The following is a 24,708-nucleotide window of genomic DNA, read 5'->3' as shown; positions in this document are numbered from 1 at the left end:
ACTTCTTTCTCCTTTGTAAATAACGTGCAGTCGATCGTTCCTCTTCTAAACCCGTTGTTCAGAAGGTGTTTGGATAGTTCCTTGTACCAAGCTCTCGGGGCTTGGTGAAGACCGTACAAAGCCTTGTTGAGCAGGTAGGCTTTGTCCTTGTGATTTGGGTCTTCAAAACCTGGAGGTTGTGCCACATATACTGTCTCTTCGATGTGACCGTACAAAAAGGCACTCTTGACGTCCATCTGATATACTTTGAATCTCTTGAAAGACGCATACGCCAAGAACATCCGGATTGCTTCCAAACGCGCAACCGGAGCATACACCTCATTGTAGTCTAGGCCTTCGATTTGCCTAAACCCTTGGACCACCAGGCGGGCTTTGTTGCGAACAATCACTCCACGATCGTCGCGTTTACATTTGAGTACCCACTTAGTGCCAATTTTCTTCTGTCCTTTGGGGAGATCCACCAGCTTCCACACACCAAGTCTCTTGAACTGTAATAATTCTTCTTGCATGGCTGAGACCCAGTTAGCGTCTTTCAGCGCATCGGTGATGCTGCGTGGTTCTTCTTGTGCTAAGAAGCATTCATGGGCATTTAGCGCAACTGATCCTGACTCCATCATTTCAGTGTAGAGGCCAAAATTCAGTTGTCGACGTGTTTTGACACCCTGTTGAATGTCCCCTATAATGTTGTCTTGTGGATGATCACGTTCAGTCCTGACCACCGGATTGTCAGGAACGACAACATTTTGTTCCAAGTTAGTTAAGTTCGGCTCAGGAACTGGAGCGGTTGGTGCCTCTGAAGTAGACGTTAGAGGCTGATCTGCATTTGGCGCTTCTTGATTTGACGATGAAGGTTGTGGAGTAACCTGTGTCGGTGCCGATTGTACATCATCTGCTGGTGATTCATCTTCAGATTCAGATTCGGATGACTCTTGAACTTGCTCGCTAGACTCTGTGGAGGAAGACGATGATGAACCAGGATGAGTTGAAGATTGCTGTGATTCATCAGGAGGTGCATTTTGCGCCTCATACATCATCTGAATAGCAACCTCATACAAATTGAATGACTTGAACAATTTGTCAAAATCAAACAACCAGTCTTCTCCTGACCCCTTGGCTGGTTCTGTATAGCGTTGAACGTCGACATGGTACCATTCTTCAACTAATTTTGTTGATCTGTTGAAGACCCGTTTGAGAGGTACACTGTAACCCAGAAAATAGCCGTTGATGATCTTCTCTTCGAACTTATTACCGACTTGCCTTTTAAGTAACGTGCAAAGAGCTCCAAATGGTTCCAGGTGCTCTAAGTTAGGTCTCCGTCGTTGAAGAAGCTCGAAGCTTGTCTTGCCGTGGCGCTTGACAATGCCTACCCGATTCAATGTGAAACAGGCGTTGGCAATTGCCTCACTCCAAAACGTGACAGGCAACACTGAGTCTGCTAACATTGTTCTAGCTCTCTCGATTAACGTTCGATTTTTCCTTTCAGCAACCCCATTCATTTGTGGAACATACGGGGCACTGAACTCCTGAACAATACCTCTTTCTTTGCAGAAGTTTTCAACATTCGCATTCTTAAACTCTGTCCCGTTATCTGTACGCATTCTCCGAACCTTCAGATTGTACTGTGACTCAAGAGTTGTAACTAGCAGATTTATACACCCAAATGTCTCGGACTTTGCTTTCAAGAAAAACACCCAAGAGAATCTCGAATATTCATCAGTAACCACTAGACAGTATGAGTGCCCAGAGATACTTTTGACGCTGATTGGGCCAAAAAGATCCATATGAAGGAGTTCCAATGGAATATCAATCGAGTGGAAACTCTTAGACTTGTGGGACCTTTTTACTTGCTTTCCCGCTTTGCACTGCACACACGAATCAGGGAGACGGAAACTTCTCAGATTAACTCCCTCAACTAGCCTGTTGTGCACAAGCTTGTTCATGTTCCTGACATTAATGTGTCCCATCCGTGTATGCCATATGACAGTATCACGTTCGGATGCCTTGGACACAAAACATGTCACTGTTGGAGACGATGACCCTGCCTTAGCCATATCCAGAATGTAGAGATCACTCTGGCGTGCGGCTGACATTAAAACCTTGTCTTCAGAAATGGTGAAATCCTTAGCCAAGATGTGGCAGTCTCGATCATCAAACATAACTTTGAAACCCTTGTCGCAGATTTGACTTATCGACAACAGGTTGTTCTCCAACTCCTTGATGAAATTAACCTTATCAAACGAAATTCGCCCATTAGAAACAATTCCTTGGGCCGTGATGTAACCACCTTGATTTCCTGCAAAGGAAACTGCACCTCCTTTTATCTGTCTGACACTGGATAGGAGATTCATGTTTCCAGTCATGTGCCTGGAAGCTCCTGAGTCGATGATCCACATGTTGAATCTTGGATCATACAGAGCAACCTGCACACAAAAAACAAAAGGTTTAAATATCATTGGAAACCCAAGCCTTTATGGTCTGGGTTTTCCATTATCATCACGAATTAACAATTCAATCCATTTACCCTCATTAACACTGTTTTCTGGTTTGACATCGTTATCAACAGTGTTGTTTTTCTTTTGTTTCCAACTGTCAGTCTTCTTCTCAACATGTTTGACATAGCTGGTTGAAGACTGACTTTCATTTGTTGAAGTGGAAACACTTGGGTTTGAGGGATTCGGTGATCTGTGTGGTGAGGTTGGCTGAGGTTTCCTAGGAGAAACCGACCGCGGTGTGTGAGACCGAGTTTGACTTTGAATGTCAACGGTCGGTCGCCTCATAGGAGATGACTTGACATACCTAGGATCCGGATACTTGTAGCAAAATCTTGCTATATGGCCAACCTCTCCACATGAGAAACAGTAGTTTCTCCCCCTTTGACGTGGTGGAGAGTAATAACTTTGTTGTTGTTTGTTACCATAGTACCCCTTGGATTTGACATTTTGGGGTGAAGTTTGTCTGGGAGGGGGTTTTGGAAAATTATGTTTTTCATTAAAGTTACCCTCCTTGACAAACTGGGTACCATGTTCCACATGCACTTTCTCAGATTTATGATTAAACTTGTTCTTCTGAGAATTACTTGTTGTTGCCTTTGATTTAGATGTGGATGGGCCTGACTTAGTTGTAGAACCTAAGTCTGTGGCAACAACATTTGGTTTGGTCTCAGGAGCCGGGTCAATGACTTCTTTACCCTTGGACTTTGAAATTTGGTTTGTGTCCTTGGGTGTTTTAACATTTGAGTCATCATCTGGCACAGCTCCTGGTGAGCTCACAAATTGGTTCAGCACAGGGGGTGGGACATTGTGATATCCCACACCTCTTTCCTTTTTGCACCGGAAGTCGGGGATAATGTGTTCTAGCAAATAAGAGGAATTGGAGTAACTTTTTAATTTGAAAGTCAATGATTCAAGATCAGCTTTTGTGTTCCCCATTTCCTTTTTCAAGACATTATTTTTATTGATATGAAAATTTATAGAATCTTGTTGATTTAGAACACATATCTCCAATTCCTTGTTCTGACGCTTAAGGCTATCAACTTTTTCTTTAAAAGCAGACTCTTTCTGCTTCCAAGCCTTGTTTTTGTTGGAATTACGTATGCCCGAGACACATACTTATACTAATGTGGCTAACTGTGTTTGATCCAAGTCGGGTCATACCCAATAACAAGCTAGACAACACCAAATGTATTCTTTAATGATTTGATCATTTAAACGAATACCGAACACTACGTGTTTAGAAAATTGGTTTTCTAAACAAACACACTTGATAATTTAAATAAATTATCTGGATAATTTATTTATATAAATTAATTATTTAATTGGTTAAATAATTAAGATAGCATGCATGATTTATAAAATTATTTTTATAAAGTATAAGATGGAGATGGAGATGTTTTAATTGTTAAAACAAAAAAACAAAAAAAAAAAAAAAAAAAAAAAAAACAAAACCGGCCACCCATGTGGGGTGGTGGTTTTACCCAATCAAATGCCTTGTCTCCATGTGATGACAAGTTGATTTATCTCCACATCCAAGACATGCAATTGTATCTTTAAAATTTTGAATTTTTCAAGTGTTGAATTAAGTTCATACTCTCTCTCTCCCTCTCAAAACTCACGGCCCCTTTTGGGCAGAAAATTGGGAGTCTTTGGGAGCTCATATAGTGTTCATAAATCCTAGCAATTACTTGGTGTTGTCACAAATAGCTTGGGGTATCACACTCTTGAGGTCTTCTTCTTTGGAGGCTTGTCATTCATCCACCATCTCCTTCAACAAATCACTTGTTCTTCTAAAGGTAGAAGAAGGTACAATTTACATTTGTGAGCATCTTGTTCTTGTAATTTTGATCCTTGTTCTTTGGGTTTTAGTTTTAACATAATGGTATGTTCATAACAAGTTTTAAAATCTAAGCTTCCGTTGCGTTTTCATGTTAAATATGGTTAACTTGAACTTTGATAATCTTGTATAAAACCCAACAATGGCATCAAGAGCCGGTTACAAGGACTTATGCTTCTTACATGTTCATAGATTTCGGGTTTTTCATGGGTGAAAAAGGGGTCCGAAATTTTGGTGGATTTTACCCCTCATGGATTTGTAAGATCTTGACATGCATGGAAAGATCTTTGGAAACCATTATTAACATTTGGATGTTGAAAATAAAAAAAAAATAATAAAAAAAATTTTGGGCCGTAGCCTCTTGGGGGGGGGGGGGGGCCGATTTTATTTGGTGATTTTGGGCATTGGTTGCTTAGGTTGCATGCTTAGAACATTTGGTATGTTTGGATGTGTCATAACCGAAACCTAGACCTTGGATGTGTTGATTATGTTTATTATTCAATATGGTTGTAATAATTCATAATCTTAGGCTTGTGTAATTTATTTATTCATAAGTTGGTTTGTAATAAATAGATTAGTTGCATTTTCTTTTTTTTAGAAAAATATGTATTAGGATACATTTTGTAAAAATTGAAGATGCAAGAATTGGTGGATTTGGGCCTTGGACCGAAATTTTGGGCTTGTTGGGCCTCACCGGCCCATCATGGGATTCAAGCCCATTAGGCCCATAAATTTCACTCTTGGGCCCAAGAAGACTTTTGGAAGTTTGGAGCCCATTAACAAGCCCAACAAGAACACAACAACTTGGAAAGGATACTTGAAGCATTTGGATGCAAGGTCAAGTGGGAGTCAACATTCCATCCTTGTGTCATGTTTTGTCCCTTAGGTGTGACTTATGACCTATACTTGTTTCGGCTAACAAGTATGGTCAAACTTAGCGGTTCTCGGTTATGACTATATTTTGCATATGTATGCTTGGTTGTTTGTTTTACTTTATGTAATGTGTGGTTGATAGATATTAGGATATCCAAACCGTCACATAGGAACGACAACAAGCATGAAACGGGTTCTAATATATATTTGGTAATATCGCGTCAATTAGTTTAATTAAATGGGTTTATTAAAACTAAGCGATTACTCACATATAATAAAATTGGTTTTATTATAACTTGAACCTTGAAAATTGGTTTTCAAAATCGCCATATTACTAAATGCATGTTAGGATATGGCATAATGTTTTTCAAACTAGAATATTGGAAAACTTAAAAATCCCTTTTTCATAATTACCAAGGAAACAAGTCTAACACCATCCTTTTGTATGACACTTAACGTATTAGGGAACTTTAAATGGGATAAAGGTCACCTAACCATTTTGAGCAAACTAATATACTTAGGGTAATATTAACATATTTGTGGGATAAAGGTCACCTAACCACTTGTATGTTAATCTTACATGTTTATACAAGTAGGACGACTTGAATTGGAAACCATGTGATAAAGGTCACCTAAGCATGGGGTCCAATGGTGTTGATGGGATAAACATGCCAACACGAAATAAGGATTTCGAATGGTCCCATACCTCTAGAAGTTGCAAAGGGTTGCAATTGTCAAGATTGACTACCTTGTTAAATCAAATAACGGGATAAAGGTCACCTAACCGAAATTTGATTTATCGTTGGATTCTAGAATTTAATTATTATTTTAAAATTTGGAATAAAAGGGTATTAATAATTAAATTGTTTATAATACTAAAATAAAACTTTGTTAAATTTTGTAGATGGCCGCTAACAATGCTAACACCTCTACCCATAACACCCGTAACCTATCCTTAAGAACCATCCTTGAAAAGGATCGTCTAAACCATAATAACTTTATGGATTGGTATCGCAACTTGAGAATAGTTCTCAAACAAGAAGAGATATCATATGTCTTAGACGATCCCATTCCCGACGAGCCTAACGTGGAAGATGAGGAGGCTTATAACGATTGGGTCAACTACACCAAAGATTCGGTGCAAGCCTCTTGCCTCATGTTAGCGACTATGATTCCCGAAATCCAAAAGGATTTCGAGCATCATGGGGCATACGACATGATAACTCAATTGAAGGAAATGTTCCTTCAACAAGCTAGAGCCGAACGTTTCGAAACGGTTCGAGCGTTTCATGCATGTCGTATGGAGGAAACCCAAAGCGTCTCATCTTATGTCCTAAAGATGAAAAGCTGCATCGAAAAGCTTCGTAGGTTGAATTGTCCCGTGTCTAATGAGTTGGCTACGGATTTGATCCTCAACTCTTTGACCAAAAGGTTTGAAACCTTTGTCATGAATTATAACATGAATGGATGGGACAAAAGCATTGGTGAGCTTCACGCAATGCTAAGAACGGCCGAAGCGGGAATGGGTAAAAAGGTTTTACCCGTTCTAACAATCGATGAAGGGAAAAGGGGACATAACTCCAAACCCAAAGCAAGTGTTGCTAAGGGCAAGGGCCACGTCCAAGGAAAGGGAAAGAGGAAAGCCATCACGCCCTACAAACCGAAGGAAAAGAAGCAAAAGGTTGCGACGCAAGATCCATGCTTTGAGTGTGGAGAGATAGGTCATTGGAAAAGGAATTGTCCGACCTATCTCAATGCATTAAAAGATAAGAGGGATGCGGGGCATACCTCAGGTATTATCTTTACTATATATGTTGAACTGAATGTTATTTCTTCAAATACATGGGTACTTGATACCGGATGTGGAACTCACATTTGCAATTTGTTGCAGGGGTTCAAAAGAAGTAAACAACTCAACAAAGGGGACATTAGTCTCTTTATGGGCAATGGAGCAAAAGTTGAAGTCCAAGCTCAAGGAGACTACATGTTAAAGCTTCCAAGTGGTTTGGAAGTAATTTTGAAGAATGTTTTGTATGCTCCTAAGTTAAGGAGAAACATTATTTCCGTGTCCCTTTTAAAACAATGTGGCTTTGATTTTAAATTTATGGATTATGATATTCATGTTTTGATGAATGGCATATTTTATTTTAAAGCTATACCCATGAATGGTATATATGAAATAGATCAAATTGGTGCGTCACATAGTAGTTCAATGTACAATGTCAACACCAAGAAACTCAAGAAGGACTTGGGTGATTCCTATCTTTGGCATTGTCGCCTTGGACATATAAGCAAGAATCGCATGCAAACTCTTCGCAAGAATGGTATTCTAGAAACAAATGAGTATGATTCATTTGATGTATGTGAATCTTGTTTACAAGGCAAAATGACAAAGCAACCCTTTAATAAAACTTTTGAAAGGTCAAAAGAATTATTGGGTATCATACATTCGGATGTATGTGGTCCTTTTAGACCAATGACTAGGAATGGTGAAAGATACTTCATTACCTTTATTGACGATTATAGTCGATATGGTTATGTGTACTTAATGAAACACAAAGATGAAGCTTTTGAAATGTTCAAAGACTTCAAAACTGAAGTAGAAAGACAACTCAAGACCACAATCAAAGTACTTCGTAGTGATAGAGGAGGTGAATACCTAAGTGGTGTTTTTCAAGATCATCTTAAGAGTTGTGGAATTATTTCACAACTTACTCCACCTGGAACACCACAACATAATGGTGTGTCTGAAAGGAGAAATCGTACCCTATTAGATATGGTTCGATCGATGATGGCTAGAAGCACTTTACCTATATCATTTTGGGGCTATGCTTTACTTTCCGCTGTTCGCATATTGAATATGGCTCCAACCAAGAAAGTGGAGAAGACACCTTTTGAAATATGGCATGGAAAGGCTCCATCGCTATCATTCTTAAGAGTTTGGGGTTGTGTAGCTTATGTAAAGCAATACACCCCAAACAAATTAGAAGTCCGATCCACTAAGTGTATCTTTATAGGTTATCCTAAAGATGATTTAGGATATTACTTTTATGATCCTAGTGAGCAAAATGTTATTATTGCTCGAAAGGGTAAGTTCTTGGAAACTAAGTTCCTTGAGGAAGGAACTAATAGTAGAACAGTGAAATTTGATGAGGATCAAGAATCACAAGATGATACACAATTGGTTGATACTAGCACTCAACAAGAGGTTGTTGAAAGTGATCAAGTGGTTGATCAAAACACACAAAACGTTCGCAGATCTGGTAGAGTTAGCAATCCACCTGAAAGATATGGATTTTTTGTAGAAGGTTGCTACGTGGTAGATTCTGATGAACCAACCACATACCGTGATGCAATGTCCAAGAATGATTGTGACAAATGGCTTGAAGCCATGAACGTTGAGATGCAATCCATGTATGACAACCAAGTTTGGGAATTGGTTGAACTACCACTCAACTCCAAAGCTGTTGGAAGTAAGTGGGTTTTCAAAAGAAAAACTGATATGCATGGAAACTTGGATACTTATAAAGCAAGACTTGTAGCTAAAGGTTTCACTCAAACTCAAGGGGTTGATTATGATGAAACTTTTTCGCCTGTGGCAATGCTAAAGTCTATTAGGATATTATTTGCCATAGCTGCATATTATGATTATGAAATTTGGCAAATGGATGTCAAGACCGCTTTCCTAAATGGATATCTTGAGGAAGATGTCTATATGGTTCAGCCTGAAGGTTTTGTCGATCCGAAACATCCTAATAAAGTATGCAAGTTAAAGAAATCAATCTATGGATTGAAACAAGCATCTAGAACTTGGAATCATCGTTTTGATGAAGAAATCAAAAATTTTGGATTCATCAAGAACGCTGATGAGGCTTGTGTGTATGAAAAGGCTAGTGGGAGTATAATTACCTTCTTAGTATTGTATGTCGATGACATTCTACTATTTGGAAATGACATTCCAACCATGGAAAGCGTTAAGGCTTGGCTTGGAAGTAGATTTTCCATCAAGGATCTTGGTGAAGCTGCCTATATTTTGGGAATAAAGATCTATAGGGATAGGTCAAGGCGCTTGATAGGTTTGAACCAAAGTACATACATTGATAAAATCTTGAAAAGGTTCAAGATGGAAAACTCCAAGAAAGGTTTTGTACCTATTCAAAGAGGGACTATATTGAGTTCAGCTCAATGTCCAAGCTCAAAGGGTGAGCAAGAAACAATGAAACAAATCCCATATGCTTCTGCTATAGGATCCATCATGTATGCGATGATATGTACTAGACCGGATGTGTCATGCGCTTTGAGCATGACAAGCAGATACCAACAGAATCCAGGAAACAGTCATTGGATGGCTGTTAAGAACATATTGAAATACCTTAGGAGAACTAAGGATATGTTTCTGATATATGGATCTGGTGAGGAGGAACTCGCTATAAAAGGTTACACGGATGCGAGCTTCCAAACTGATCGAGATGATTCTCGATCACAGTCTGGGTATGTGTTCACTCTTAATGGAGGAGCTGTCTCTTGGAAGAGCTCAAAACAGGAAGTGGTAGCATTGTCCACTACAGAATCTGTATACATCGCCGCTTCATTGGCAGCTCAGGAAGCTGCATGGTTGAAGAAATTCATTACTGATCTAGGGGTGGTCTCTTCCATTCAAGACCCCCTAGAAATCTTTTGTGACAACGAGGGTGCGATTGCACAAATCAAGGAACCTCGTTCGCACCAAAAGACAAGGCACATAGAGCGGAGATTCAACTACATAAGGGATGAAGTTGAAAAGGGAAAGATATGTATTCGCAAAGTTGGAACTGATCAAAATCTTGCGGATCCATTCACGAAGCTCCTAGAAAGACCGAAACATGAGCGTCATGCGAGTGGCTTAGGACTTCGATATTCTAGTAATTGGATTTGATCTATTTTGTATTAAAGTTTAAAAGACTTTTGTAATTTAACTCTTTTATATGATTATGGAATCTTGAGTTAAATTCTAATTTTGCATGTTTAATCCATGAATAAGTTATCTTATTCTAAAAGTCCGTAGTCGATCACATTTGTGGGAACAAATATGAAGCAAGACTATTATGAACTAGGATTGGTGGATATTCATAAGGAATGAATATAGAACATAGGTATGCTGCCAAGGTTCATAGATATTTGTGGGATACAAATATTGGACTGACCCGCTCTCAATATTACTACATGGAGTCGATTGACCTGATCATTAGTAATTTTGAGTAAAGGAGAATTTCATATTATCCTTAGACCTGAGATGTATACTGGGTCTTGATTTTCACCAAGTATTACACTTTGACTCTCCCCTTCGCTATTCGTAAAAGATGGTACATAAGGATGAGCTCGGGTGGAGTATAAAGTGATAGTGAGAGGCGTATACAGTCAAGAAGGAATTTGTTCCTCTTATGTGTTGAGAGTTTAGATGTCTAAGGCCTGATAAAGTTGAATTGTAAAGAGAATGATCACCTATGTCTCTTAGATCCAACATGACATCTAGTAACAAAGGGATATAATGATAGATTCACCTAAATCATATCAAGTAAGGGACTTGAAGGGATGATGTTATTGAATGGCACTTCGTCAAACACATTAGGGGTGGTGAACTGTTGTTAGGCAGTATTCACCACTTGCATTAATTTTCTATGTATCTCGTGCAAGTGGGAGATTGTTGGAATTACGTATGCCCGAGACACATACTTATACTAATGTGGCTAACTGTGTTTGATCCAAGTCGGGTCATACCCAATAACAAGCTAGACAACACCAAATGTATTCTTTAATGATTTGATCATTTAAACGAATACCGAACACTACGTGTTTAGAAAATTGGTTTTTTAAACAAACACACTTGATAATTTAAATAAATTATCTGGATAATTTATTTATATAAATTAATTATTTAATTGGTTAAATAATTAAGATAGCATGCATGATTTATAAAATTATTTTTATAAAGTATAAGATGGAGATGGAGATGTTTTAATTGTTAAAACAAAAAAACAAAAAAAAAAAAAAAAAAAAAAAAACAAAACCGGCCACCCATGTGGGGTGGTGGTTTTACCCAATCAAATGCCTTGTCTCCATGTGATGACAAGTTGATTTATCTCCACATCCAAGACATGCAATTGTATCTTTAAAATTTTGAATTTTTCAAGTGTTGAATTAAGTTCATACTCTCTCTCTCCCTCTCAAAACTCACGGCCCCTTTTGGGCAGAAAATTGGGAGTCTTTGGGAGCTCATATAGTGTTCATAAATCCTAGCAATTACTTGGTGTTGTCACAAATAGCTTGGGGTATCACACTCTTGAGGTCTTCTTCTTTGGAGGCTTGTCATTCATCCACCATCTCCTTCAACAAATCACTTGTTCTTCTAAAGGTAGAAGAAGGTACAATTTACATTTGTGAGCATCTTGTTCTTGTAATTTTGATCCTTGTTCTTTGGGTTTTAGTTTTAACATAATGGTATGTTCATAACAAGTTTTAAAATCTAAGCTTCCGTTGCGTTTTCATGTTAAATATGGTTTACTTGAACTTTGATAATCTTGTATAAAACCCAACAGTTTTGTGCAAGAGCGTCAGTCAGTTCAATTAAAGATCTTGAGGCTGCTTGTTTATAAGCCTCGAGATCTTCAATTCTCTCTTTCAGAGAATGAATTTCTTGTTCAGACATTTCACATTTTAAACATTTGGTATTTTCTGGTTTGGGAGTAGTAGGGTTAGAACTTACCTTGGCATCATTTGACGTCTCTGCCATGAACGCGAAGTAAAGATTCCCTGCTCTTTCCAGAAAAGATGCAGACTTTGCTTTTGAAAGTACCTTGTTGACTTCTTCAACAGTAGCAGCTTCTGCAGGAATTGTTGAACTTGGACATGATTGAGGAACATTTGACTCTTTTGCTTGATCCTCCTTAATCTCCACTGATGACACTTCAGCTTCATGCTCTCCTTCATTCATTTCAGTAGCTGGCTCCTCGACAACGTATTCTTCATCAGTTGAGGAATCATCAGACCCAGATTCTGAGTCTCCATCCACAATGGTGATGTCAGCCATGTTAATGCTGAAGTTCCAGGACTCGCCTTCATCACCTTGAACAGCAAGAGCAGTTTCATTGTTGATGTTTGCGTTGTTCGCTGTTGTTTGATTCTGAGGGACCAGTTGTCTCTCATTGTTGACATTTGCAGCGGCTGCGGCAGGAGTAGATGAAGTTGAAGTAGTTCGGAAGGGATATTGGTGACCTTCCCTCTTTGGTTTAGAGCACTCCTTGGCAAAATGACCAAGTTCGCCACAGTTGTAGCATTTAACTTTTGTTTTATCAAATCCAAACTTGGATTTATTGTTGATTGAAAGAGCTTGGCCTGTTTTCTTAGCCCACTTTCTAGCCCTACGGAACGCGCTGCCAAGTGCCCACATTATGTCGATGCGTTCCATATCGTCTTCATCTAGCTGTTCATAGTCATCGCTGTCCAGATGACTGTTGCCAAGTTTACCAGCCACCATTAAACTGTATGATTCAATTATTGTGCCTAACGTTGCCATATGTTCTTTGGCAACTTCCACCGTTACCTTTCCCAAGCCTTCAGTGTTTAACGTTGCCTTTTCAGTTGACTTGGGTCCGGAGTTAGAACTTGAATTTCCGGAATTTGATGTTGGTGGTGCAGAAGATCTCGTTTCGGTCTCCTTAGATTGATTTGACATTGAGGAGACAAACGCAGTCTTCATTGGAGCATGGTCATTTGAATCTGACATTGGTGATTTTGACATGTATAGCGACTTGTCAGATGTTGCTCTGGGTTTCCTGGAGGATGCTCTTAATTCAGCGTCTTCCTGTTTGATTTCTTTTATAAAGTCAGAAAGAAGAATCGTCTCCAATTGATGACTTCTTCTCATCACTGTCAGGAAGGTGTTCCAGCTTGTTGGGAGTCCTTGAGCGAGACATCTAACCTTTTCAGTCCCTGTTGTTTTGACATTATAGGACTTTAGCTCTGACATAAGATGATAGAACCTTGACAGCAACGATTCAATGTCTTCTCCGGATTCTGGACCAAACAAATCAAATTCACGCTTTAGCTCCTGTGCGTGAATTTCTTTAAGTGACTCAGATCCTTCTCATCGTTCAACCAGTGCGTTCCAAAGTGTTGATGCTGTTGTGAACTGGTTAAACTGATGGAAGAGATCGCTGGAGAGAGCTTGAGACAGTAAGGAGAAGGCTTTCTTTTCAGCATCAAAGGCTATCTTTTGTTCTTCTGACAGCCTAAAGTAGCTCAGGCTTTCACCATCATCGTTTGTAGGATGCACCCACGTTGTCTGAACCGCTTCCCATAGTCCAGGATTCACACCTGTGATATGAATCTGGAATCTTGTCTTCCAGGTAGTAAACTCATTGAGTGCCATCAACTTTGGAGGCTTGTTGAAGCTTCCAGATTCTGAATCACTCTCAAGGATCGATTGGATCCTTTTGTTTGTACTTGAACTGGCAGCCATGTTTGCTTCTTTGCTTTAATCTTTGATCTTTTAAACTTATGTGATCGAGTGTGTTCTGATTCGATCGAATGTGATCTTTATTCGATCGAATGTGTGTTGATTCAATCGAATGACTGACTGATTCACTGTTCTGGTCTTCTGAAGCTTATCCGATCGAATACAATCTAGTTCGATCGAATGAGGTGACAGGTTCGATCGAATGGATGTCCGGTTCGATCGAAAGGGTTCTGGCAGTCGACTAAGAAAGAGATCGAATGGGTGGATCGAATCTGAGACTTGTTCGATCGACTAGAAGCAGGTTCGATCGAAAGGATGAACTGATTCGATCGAATGGACTTGGCGCAGATCACGGCGGGAAAACTGATTCGGTCAAAATTCAAACTGGTTCGATCGAATAAGAGGCTTATTCGATCGAATGAGTTCCAAAAATACGACTTGTTCGATCGGGATTTATGGAATTTCCAAACTTAGAAGATTTGACCAGATTTTCGGTTGTAAATTCAATAACACGAATCCTAGTTGATTTGGAAGCAAAAAATGACTCTTTTAAGTGTATTAACACTTAAACAAATAACCAACCAAACAAAAATGGATCAAACGTTTAAAAACGAAGAACACGATGAATGTTCTTGTTAAAACCCGGAATTTTAACACCAAATCTTGAGATCAAAAACCAAAATATATGACTTTTATGAGTTTTTGATAAGAACACAATGAACACCAAGAACAAAAACACTTGATTTCGAAAATTTTTCAAGCAAAATATATGATTTTCACGAGAAAAACACGAATATCACCACGAATCTTTCGTGAATCAAGAACCTTAAGCTCTGATGCCACTTTGTAGGACCGATTCGGGACTCGGTTTCCCAACGATTCACGGGGCAACGTGTTAGAGTGCGGAATCCTCTAACACGGCGATTCGGTGGTGATCAACGGGCACGTAGGTACGATTCCTAAAGGGGTTTGACGCCTAGGATTGGAGGAAACGACCAAGAACACGAAGAACAGTCGAGAGACTTTCTGTAGGCTGCTGGTTCGTGAGTGTGTATTCTGTTCTCTGCATGTGAAATTCCCAAGTAACGTTTATATACTGAAGACTCATTCGATCGAATGAGATACTCATTCGATCGAATGAGATCTGGTTCGATCGAATGAGATCTGGTTCGATCGAATCAGTCACTGATTCGATCGAATCAGCTTCGTTTGACATTTTCAGTACGTTAACTTGATTTCACGATCGTTGGTTTCATGTTGAACCAACCTGATAGAACTGGGGACATACATGTGACATTTCATGTCCTAACATCTTTTCTTTTAAGAACTTGAACCCTTTGTCAACATTTTCATACAAAAATTTGGACAGATCATTCATCTGCCTTCCTGCCATTCTGTCTCTATTTCGATAATCATACAATCTAAGAGTGACCATTCTTTCCAGTTGTTCTTCAGTATATTCACGGAAGTCATTCCTAACAACAATCTCTCTCAATTGTCTACTCTCCATAATCACTTTCAAAGACTCAGTAACAGAATCAAAATAGAGTTCTCTTGGTAGATCCACATCCGATTGTGGTCTTGTTCTTTGTTGTGCAGAACTACTTGATTCACCTCTTCCTCCTTGTGGTTGTCTTCTTGAAATTGGAGGCCTAAAAGGGATAGACTTCTTTGGTTTACTAGGCCCCGGATTAAAAGATTTGATATAGATGGCCTCTACCATTTCGGTTGGAAGGTTCGCTACCTCAACAACATTATGTCCTACTAGTCTTTTAAGATCCAGTAGCATTCTTGCCATACCAGGAGTGTTTGCCAATCCAGCCGGCACAAAGCTTCCATTCACAAAGCTTCTAGGGTTATTACTTTCCATCAAAGCTTTCTCCCATTCAGCCTTTTGTATATAGAAAAGGTTCTTTAAATCCTCCTTTTCCAAGACATTGAAGTCTGCTTCACTCATTCCCCTTTGATCAATCATAACCCTTCTTAGAATATTTATCATTTCTTCATTTTCCTAAGGGACTTGTTGGTGCATGTTTTTGTAACAGATGATCTTTCGTGTTTGTTAGAATTGAGAGCAACGGTCAAAGGGGAGTCTGTTGGTGCATTTTGTGACCGTCGCTATGCAATTCTGACCAGCGGAACGCCACAGGCGAAGTTAAAACAACTTCGGCATAGGCGAAGTTAGCACAACTTCTGCCATAGGCGAAGTTATATCAACTTCGCCATAGGCGAAGTTGTAACAACTTCGCCTACAGGCCCAAGCCCATGAAGTTTATATATATATATATATGTGTGTCGTGTTTAGGGTAAGTAATCCAGAAATTAGAGTATTGTGTGATAAGTTTAATTAGATAGAGAGAAACCGAGAGAGTGAGCCGTGTGGGACGGCCCGAGGTAGAGCTCACCTCGGGTCGGCCGTGTCATTTGTTTTCATGTTTGGTATGTAAGTGTTTTGATTATTATATAAGAATCTGCAGATTTGATTATCCCGTTCTTGTATTTGTTCGTGTACGTGTTTGTGTTCTTCATCTTTACACCAATAAACGAGTCTAGGAGGATTCCGCACTCCTAGACCTCGTGCGGATCTCGTATCGATCAGCGACGCCCCGGGGGGAACCTACAGGACTATGGGTTCATCTTCTGGTTTAGGCTTTACTTCTTGTGGGGTAGGAGTTTCAACTTATCTGACCTGTTCTTTCAACTTCTCCCTTATGGTCTGAATTCGTTTTTTCTTTGCTTGCTTTTCATCAGTTGGTTCAGCTTGTTTGGTAGACTTCTCAGCTTGTGCTCTTTTCAGCTTTTCTTTTCTTTTCAATTTATTGTACTGGGCTACCACTGATTCTCTTGATATGTTTTCAACTATTGCAGGTTTCACCCCCTTTTCTAACAGGTATCCACACATACCTCCAAACCTTCTCTTCAGTGCTTCAATTTTCTTAGCTTCTTCATTTTCTTTGACAAATTTTTCTATCACTTTGGATCTTTCACTGTTGTAAAGATCTTGAAGTTGGTCAAACTTGTAATGTGTTAGATCTTTTTCTGAATAACCATGTTCTCTAATACTTTATGTACTTTTGATTATTTCTGTTCTTTTGTTGCATGGCTTTCTTGATTTTATTATTTTCTTCATCTAGTTTCTTATTCAGTTCATCATCATTCATATGAGCCACATCCTCAAACTTTACACCCAGTGCTTTCAACTTCATAATCATTGGATTGTTCAGTCTGGCATTCAATAAAATCTGCACAATGCTGTCCCTTTGTTCATCAGTCATGTCAACCTGTGGGGACTCAACATTAACAGCTTCACCTCCTTTCCCTTGATCATCAATATTCTCATCAGAATCATCAGACTCATCCTCTCCTTCAGTTAAGTCATTCATAGCATCAATCTTTGGTTCATCAGAGGGTGGATGATCTGGTTCACTTCTGATTGGCACATCAGGAACACCTAGAATTTGTTGTCCTGGTTGTAGTGTCTGCAATAGAATTGCCCTGATTGGGCTATTTTCATTATCACCTTCATCATCAGGAGTCTTAACATAGCATTTGTTCTTTTCATCCCATTTCCCTCTATTTGTTTTCCTTTCATCATTTCTTTTATGTTCATCTAACTTCCTCTTTCTTGTATATACTTGTTCAAATCTTTTGACTCTTTCCATCCCGATTCTGGTGATATTAGCCATCATTTCTTCTACAGATTCACCAGTTGGCCTTTCAGGTTCCCTTTCAGGTTCCTTTTGACGCATTTCTTCAGATTCATTTTCAGGTTGGCTCTGTGGTTGAAACATGCTAACCACCAAGGCCAAAGAGTTGTCTGCTTCCTCAACTCTGCTAAGATTAATCAACTCTTCAATTATCTCTTGATCAGCCACATCATCAATCATTTCTTTTGCAAGTTTGGCTTGTTTGATCAAGTTCTCCTGCTCTGCTAACTCAACGGGGTCCATAATTTGGGCCAGTATTTCTCTGTCCCTTGTTTCTCTTAAAATATTCTTTTGTTGTCTTAGAGCAGCAGCAGCAGCAATAGTATCATCTATAAATGCCACATATTTTTCTGGATAGGCCTTGACAGGCTCTTCTTTTGTGACTTTTGCTTTTCCCTTTTCCAGTCTTTTCTTTAGTTCTTCTTCACTTTCTGGATGGAAATCATCATGTCTCTATCAAGCTCATTCATTTCCTCATCATACTCTACAGTCTTGGAGCATTCAGGTTGTTCAGTCCTACTGGTTCTGTGACTATCAGCTCCTTAGTAGCAGTATCTCCTTCATTCATTACTTCAGTTTCAACATCAGTCTGTATATCAGTTAAGACATCAGTTGCCATATCATTAAGAATATCAGTAGCCACATCAGTGATAGCTACATTTTCTTCAATATTTGTCTTTTCAACTCCTTTTTCTTTCTCAACATTCTCTTCAACATTCATCTTTTCAACCCTTTCCTCTGTCTCAACATTCTCTTCAACATTCATCTTTTCAACCCTTTCCTCTGTCTCAACATTCTCACCATCCCTCTCCACATTTACTATTTCTTCATTGTAGTCATAGATGTTCACCCACATCTGATCTATCACCCTCATATTCATCATCCTCAATCCTCCTCTCCTCACTACTTTCCTCTCCATCATCATAATCAATCATAATCAATTTCAAACTGTCTGCAGTCTCCACAACTGTTACAGTTTCTTCAACATTCACACCAGAGACAGTTGGTATTTCTTCATTCTCCCCCTGTTTTGGGGCAGCTGAGGTCTTCTCAACCTCCTGCACCAGGGCTTGAATTCTCAAGTTTGCTTGTACCAACTTCTCTAACAGCATCACATTCTCCTCTGTCACCTCCTCATTCCTTCTCTTTAGCTCAGCATTTTCTTTTAACAAGATCAGCAGGTCAGTGTCAGTGGGTGGTGTTGTAGGTGGTGATGTAGTGAATTGTTCATATTCAGGCTATTTTGGTTTGTGGTGTGGGTTTGAAATATGGATGGTGTTGGTGATTGTGTATGAAGTGGGCTTGGAATGAAAGAATCTATGTGAGTTGCGCTATATGTAGGTGGTGTTTGTGGCGGTGGGGATGTATGTGTTGATGTTTTTGGTAGGCTTACGGTTAATGTTTGTGGTGGGGATTGGGTGGTTTGATGTGGTGGAGTTTGTGGTGGTGATGGAATAATGGGTTGGTCAATGTGTGGTGGTGACTGTGGGGGTGTTGGAATAGGTTGTTCTGTTTGCTCAAGTTGCCCCCCTGATCAAGTGCAACAATGTCCATAGCTACCCCAACTCCTCCTTCATCTCCATCTATGTCATCATTTCCATCATCAGAACCATCATCATCCTCTACATCATCTCCTCCTTCCTCCTTTGAGCTTAACTCAGGTACTGACATCACATTCAGATCATGGTCCAACAACCATGGAAATATCTCAAATGGGACATTTGAGTTATACATATTAGAAACACCTGGATTTCTGATTCTTCTGTAAGTGTCAGGGTTTTTTCAACAGGTGTGTAGTTCCAACAGTTGGTAGATCTTGGAGTTCACTGTCGAAGATTATCTGTAGGAACCTTGGATATTGTAAAAATATTTTCTTTTCAGCCTTCTTCAAGTTTCCTACTAATCCTTCAAATATCATCTTTGAAAAATTGAAGGGTAGATCATACATAATTCCAATCGTGTCATTTGCCAGATCATGAATCATCAAGGTCCATGACCCCTTCCTTGGGGAAAATCCATGTATCACATGGTGAATAAGAAACCTGTACAACATAGGGAACATACCCTTTTGAAACTGTCCATCATGTACAGTTCCCTGATACCCCATTGTCTCTTCAAATATCTTCATCAAGTGAGGTGTGCTGAAGTTTATAGAATTATGATCACCATCATTTAACCGTAGACATCTTCTTATCAATTTTTCTGTAATGTGTATTTCCTGTCTAGCAATGGTTGTTTCGATTCTTTTACCATTGATGTGTTCAACCAGTTTTGCAGATCTCCAGAAATCCAAAGAATGATTTCTGTAGATGACAGTGCTTTCAGTGAACGCAAAACTGACATTTGACCGTATCCATGTTATCATCCTTGCCATTGGCTCATTGTCAGGTGTGACTTGTAACAGTGCACACATATTGTGTTTTGGTTCGAAGACATATTTGGGGTCATCGTCTGCCATATCTAAATCACATAAACAAACATATTCAAAGTGAAATTAGTCATAAAATTCAGTACTTTAGATAATTTCAAGTTATAAAAATGAAGAAGAAAGAGAGAAATAATCATCAAGAACCTGTTCTTCGACAAGTTTATAACCTAAACACATAAACAGAGTATTAGTAATCAGATACATAATCAAAGCCCATTATAGTCTAATCGTGATCAGAAAACACATTAATGTTGCTTACCGAGTCGGAATTAGAGGGCTGATTCAAGTTAGGGTTTGGATTATTAATGAATGCGATGAGTCGGTTTAGGTTTCTTTGTGAGTAAGAAGTTGCAGTGGAAGGAGAGAGATGGAAAAGTAATGTTGAAAAATTTGCCTAACTCCCTCTTATATACCTTTTGAAAGTGGGTTTTAAATGATTTTTATCATTTTGTGAATTATTAGCTGTCAAACAGTAACATTATCCACTTGATATATTAAAAACAATATTTATCTTTTAAGTTAACAAAACCTTACTCGGAAAGTTTAATATATCCAAAGTCTACTCGGTATACTTCCACTTACAAACCTTACCTGATTAAAGTAAAAACATCAAACCCTGCTTGGTCAAGCTAAATAAGTTTAAAGTCAAGACACTATTGAAGAAAGTTTACCCGAAATGCCAGATTTCTTGAGAAATTAATCACAAGGCAAATAATCAAGTATGAAATATCAAATAAACATTCTTACTAGGAATCAATTAAGATCCCCATATAAATTTCTTGAATTCAAATTAAATGACTTAGTCTAGCATAAACCCTAATGAAATAAGAATCATACTCAATCAATCATACTTAACAACATATTCAATCAAGCATACCTGGAAACATAGTGTGCCTAAGCAATCTTTCAAATGTATAGTTTGCCCGAACAACCTTCTTATGCAAAGTATACCCGAATAACCTTCCTTGAACACAAAGTGTGCTCGGAAAGGATTTCTAGCAGACAGTGTAATAGGAAAGTCAAGTTTTGAAATTACCAAGTATATTGAGGGAACAAAAGTTTACCCGGAATACAAAGTGTGCCCGGAAAACAAGTTTTGTGTCACACCCCGGTCGTAATTGGCAGAAAAACCGAGGCGTGGCGACGGGGTCGTGATTGATTGAGCACAATAGATTTAAAAGTCTAAATGCATAAACTTAAAACATGTCAACATTACAACAATTCAACAGGTAGCAAATACGTTCCAGTACAACGGATAATGCTAACATCAATCCTAAATGTCTTCCATCTAAGGCCTCTATCAGCTATTTGCTACTTCCTGCTTCATTTCCTGAAAACATGTAACAAAAGCGTCAACTACATAAAGTAGATGAGTGAATTCATAGGTTTAAGGAAAAAGGGATTATACACAAGCATACTAGACTAAGTTGTAGGGGTTTATATATAGGGTGTACCATCGGCTAACCCACCACTCCTACAACTTATCCTACCATGCTTGGGTATAAAGCCCGGTTTTGAAAAGGTTTGTAAGACAAGACAAGCGTACCAGACTAGGTTGTAGGAGTTTATATATAGGGTGTACCATCGGCTAACCCTCCACTCCTACAACCTACTCTGCTAAGCTTGTTTATATTTGTAAATCCAAGGTATAAAGATAGGTCAACTAATAATGTAGTGATAAGCCCTACTCAAGCATACTAAACTAAGTTGTAGGGGTTTATGTATAGGGTGTACCATCGGCTAACCCACCACTCCTACAACATATCCTACTATGCTTGAGTATGCTTATCAACTCAACCAAGACTGCAAGAGTTATGTATAATGATCCCAAGTATTGTTTCCATGCATACAGGTGTAATGATATCAAGGATATGTGTATAAAGATACCAAAGAATCATATGTAACCATGTCTTGATGATAATGATGATAATGCATAATGATCACACGAGACCTGACATCAACCCACACAAGACCACACGATGCTACTTGATTTCTATGATGGTAACCCAAATCGATCACTTTGGATACCATGAGAGAATTCTAAAGCGTCCACTTTAGTATCTCTTGGATTCCTAATCGATCACTTAGGAAATCCTTCGGATTCTTAATCGAACACTTAAGAACCCCATAGGTCACGTGTATTCTAAATCGAACACTTTAGAATCCCACATCTAGTGACGGCCTGTCTACCAATCGACCACTTGGAGACCAAACATATGCACTAGTGTGACCTATACTGCCTATGTTCACATGACCACTAGACCGTCCAATGAATGATGTGTTTTCATGATAATGTATAACGGGCACATGACTTTGATTTCCAAACGTCCAATGTTCCCTAAGCGATCAATGATTCCCATGTTTACTCCTGAATAACTGATTAGACATACACAACTTCCGAGAAGGTTAAGGTATGAGTAACCCGCTATGATTACTTGTTTCCCCAATGTTCATTGTTTGCAAAAGATTTGCCAAGAATGTCTATGATAAAGAATGTTTGAATAAATGAGTTTTGTCAAAACGTGTACAGTTACCATGTTTCCACCCCAATGATTTGAAAAGCTTAAAAGAAAAAGGGGGCTATGAACTCACCTTGTTGGCTAAGTATGGTTGCTAGGGTGGTCGAGTGCTGCCAAACGTCGATCCTCTAAGTCTAGACAAGGAAATAATAGGTTAACAACACGCTTTAAGTCTAAGAGTATAAGCCTACGCGACCTCGAGCAAAAACCAAGTTTTAAAGTTGAAAACAAGCTGATTCTGGCACATTCGGTCGAATAAGGGCAGGTTCGATCGAATCAGCTACTTGTTCGGTCGAATATGGTACTGGTTCGGTCAAAGGGGCTTGGAAGAACACGTTCAGTCGATTGAGGACTCGTTCGGTCGAGTAGGATGTGCATTCGGTCGAATACAATCGTATTCGGTCGAATGTGTATTCTGATTCGGTTAGTCTGTTCGTTTGCCCACTGGTTCGACCGAATGGTCTCTTGTTCGACCGAATAGGAGATGGTTCGATTGGTCCATTCGACCGAATAGGGCCTATTCGACTCCTTCAAGCCGGATGACGGAGAAACCTACGGGATTTTGACGATTTTCATGATTTTTCGCCCAAAATCAATGTTTTATACATGGAAATGCTCGTAATTCATAGGGCTATTGATTCCTAACGTTTATAACAACAAAAGAATGCTTTTTGACACCAAAAATGACGATTTTTGACCAAGAACACACTTGAAACAAAAGTTGGGGTTTTTGCTCGATTCGGGGCCGGATTTGATGATAAAAACGTATGATTTTTAAGAAGATCTTACCAAAAACAACAGTAAACAGATTGGTGAACTCGAATTTTGGATTGAACAACTTCTCTCACTACTCTCTCTCTAGAATTGGGGTTTTTGGGTGTGGGTGTGGAAGAGATGAAAGAAAATGGTGGAGTTTGTTCTTGCACTACGCTTATATACTCGGTTCTATCGGGTTCGGGTTTCGGTTACCTACGAGTCAAGGCTAGCTGAGTTCATAAGTTTTAACGAGCTAGAACTTTTAAGTAAAAATTTTATAAAAATCATTTTTCAAGTAATCGCTTGAAATCTTTTTAAATAAAAACCATTTATTTTTCGAAAACACAAAATTAATATTTTTTTTCAAACATAAAAGTTCTTTTTATGAAATAAACATTTTTAGCTGAAATAAACAGATTTTCCAATGATATGGATTCCGAACTTATCGTCCGGAACCCAAAGTGTATAGTTTCCGATGATTTCTTGATTTTAGTTTACCAGTCAAATTCCAGGGCGTTACATCTTCCCCAACTTAGAGGAATTTCGTCCCGAAATTTAGATTTTTAGTATACTTGATGCAACGATGATTAAGATTACATGATCCCATGATGACCACTATGCGCCACTACTTCTAATATTTGTCTCAGATACCACCCAAATCAAGCTGAAGCGGCTTATATATAGGGTGTACCGGCGGCTAACCCACCACTCCTTCAACCTTACTTGAGTGTCTCCTTCGACTCCTATCAGGTCAATGACACACAGGACGACACACTATTTTCAACTACAAGGCATCACCCTCAAGCTTTACATCAGACATATTCATTTCAGATTGAAGGGGTTTATATATAGGGTGTACCAGCGGCTAACCCACCACTCCTTCAATCTTCTGTGAATAATTCCCTCAATAATTCTTGAATTTAATGTCTCACAGCTGCCACGCTAACTATAAGTCCCTAATTCCAAGTTTCGCTTCAGACATATTCAACTCGTGCTGAAGGGGTTTATATATAGGGTGTACCAGCGGCTAACCCACCACTCCTTCAACCTTTGTCGAATAATTCCCTACACGAACCTTGAGTTCACAACTCCTAGTTGCACAATAGCATATTTCTTATACACGTATACACCTGTGACCTTGATGCAATTATATTCCGGACTATAATTACGAGCTCACCTTGTATCAATGTATAAACTCTATTGCGTGCGGCTAGAAAATTTGACACAACACCACACACATACACACAACCATGCTCCATGAATGCTAGAATGATGGAAAATTTTGGCTTAAATGATGTATAATTTCCCCAAGGTTTATATGATTGAGTAGATATGATTTGTGCTTTCCAGCATGAGCCCTGAGTAGCCAAAATTTGTGGATGCAAATAAAAGAATACTTATAAGCATAACAAGGCAACATGATATTTATTGAATAACACAGTTATTTGATACATGATGCAAATTTATATTGACTTCTAGACAATTAGATTACAAGAATATAGACTAAGAGAACAGATGAGGGTATTTCTCCTTCATCTGATCTTCGCGTTCCCATGTAAACTCGGGTCCGCGTTTGTTATTCCATCGAACTTTCACAAGCGG

This window comes from Bidens hawaiensis, unplaced genomic scaffold (assembly GCF_021521415.1).
Source record: "Bidens hawaiensis isolate Kalapana, Puna unplaced genomic scaffold, B.hawaiensis_p1.1 tig00002323_1, whole genome shotgun sequence".
Classification (NCBI taxonomy): domain Eukaryota; kingdom Viridiplantae; phylum Streptophyta; class Magnoliopsida; order Asterales; family Asteraceae; genus Bidens; species Bidens hawaiensis.
The sequence above is the reverse complement of the archived record's forward strand: the minus strand, read 5'-3'. Positions refer to the sequence as shown.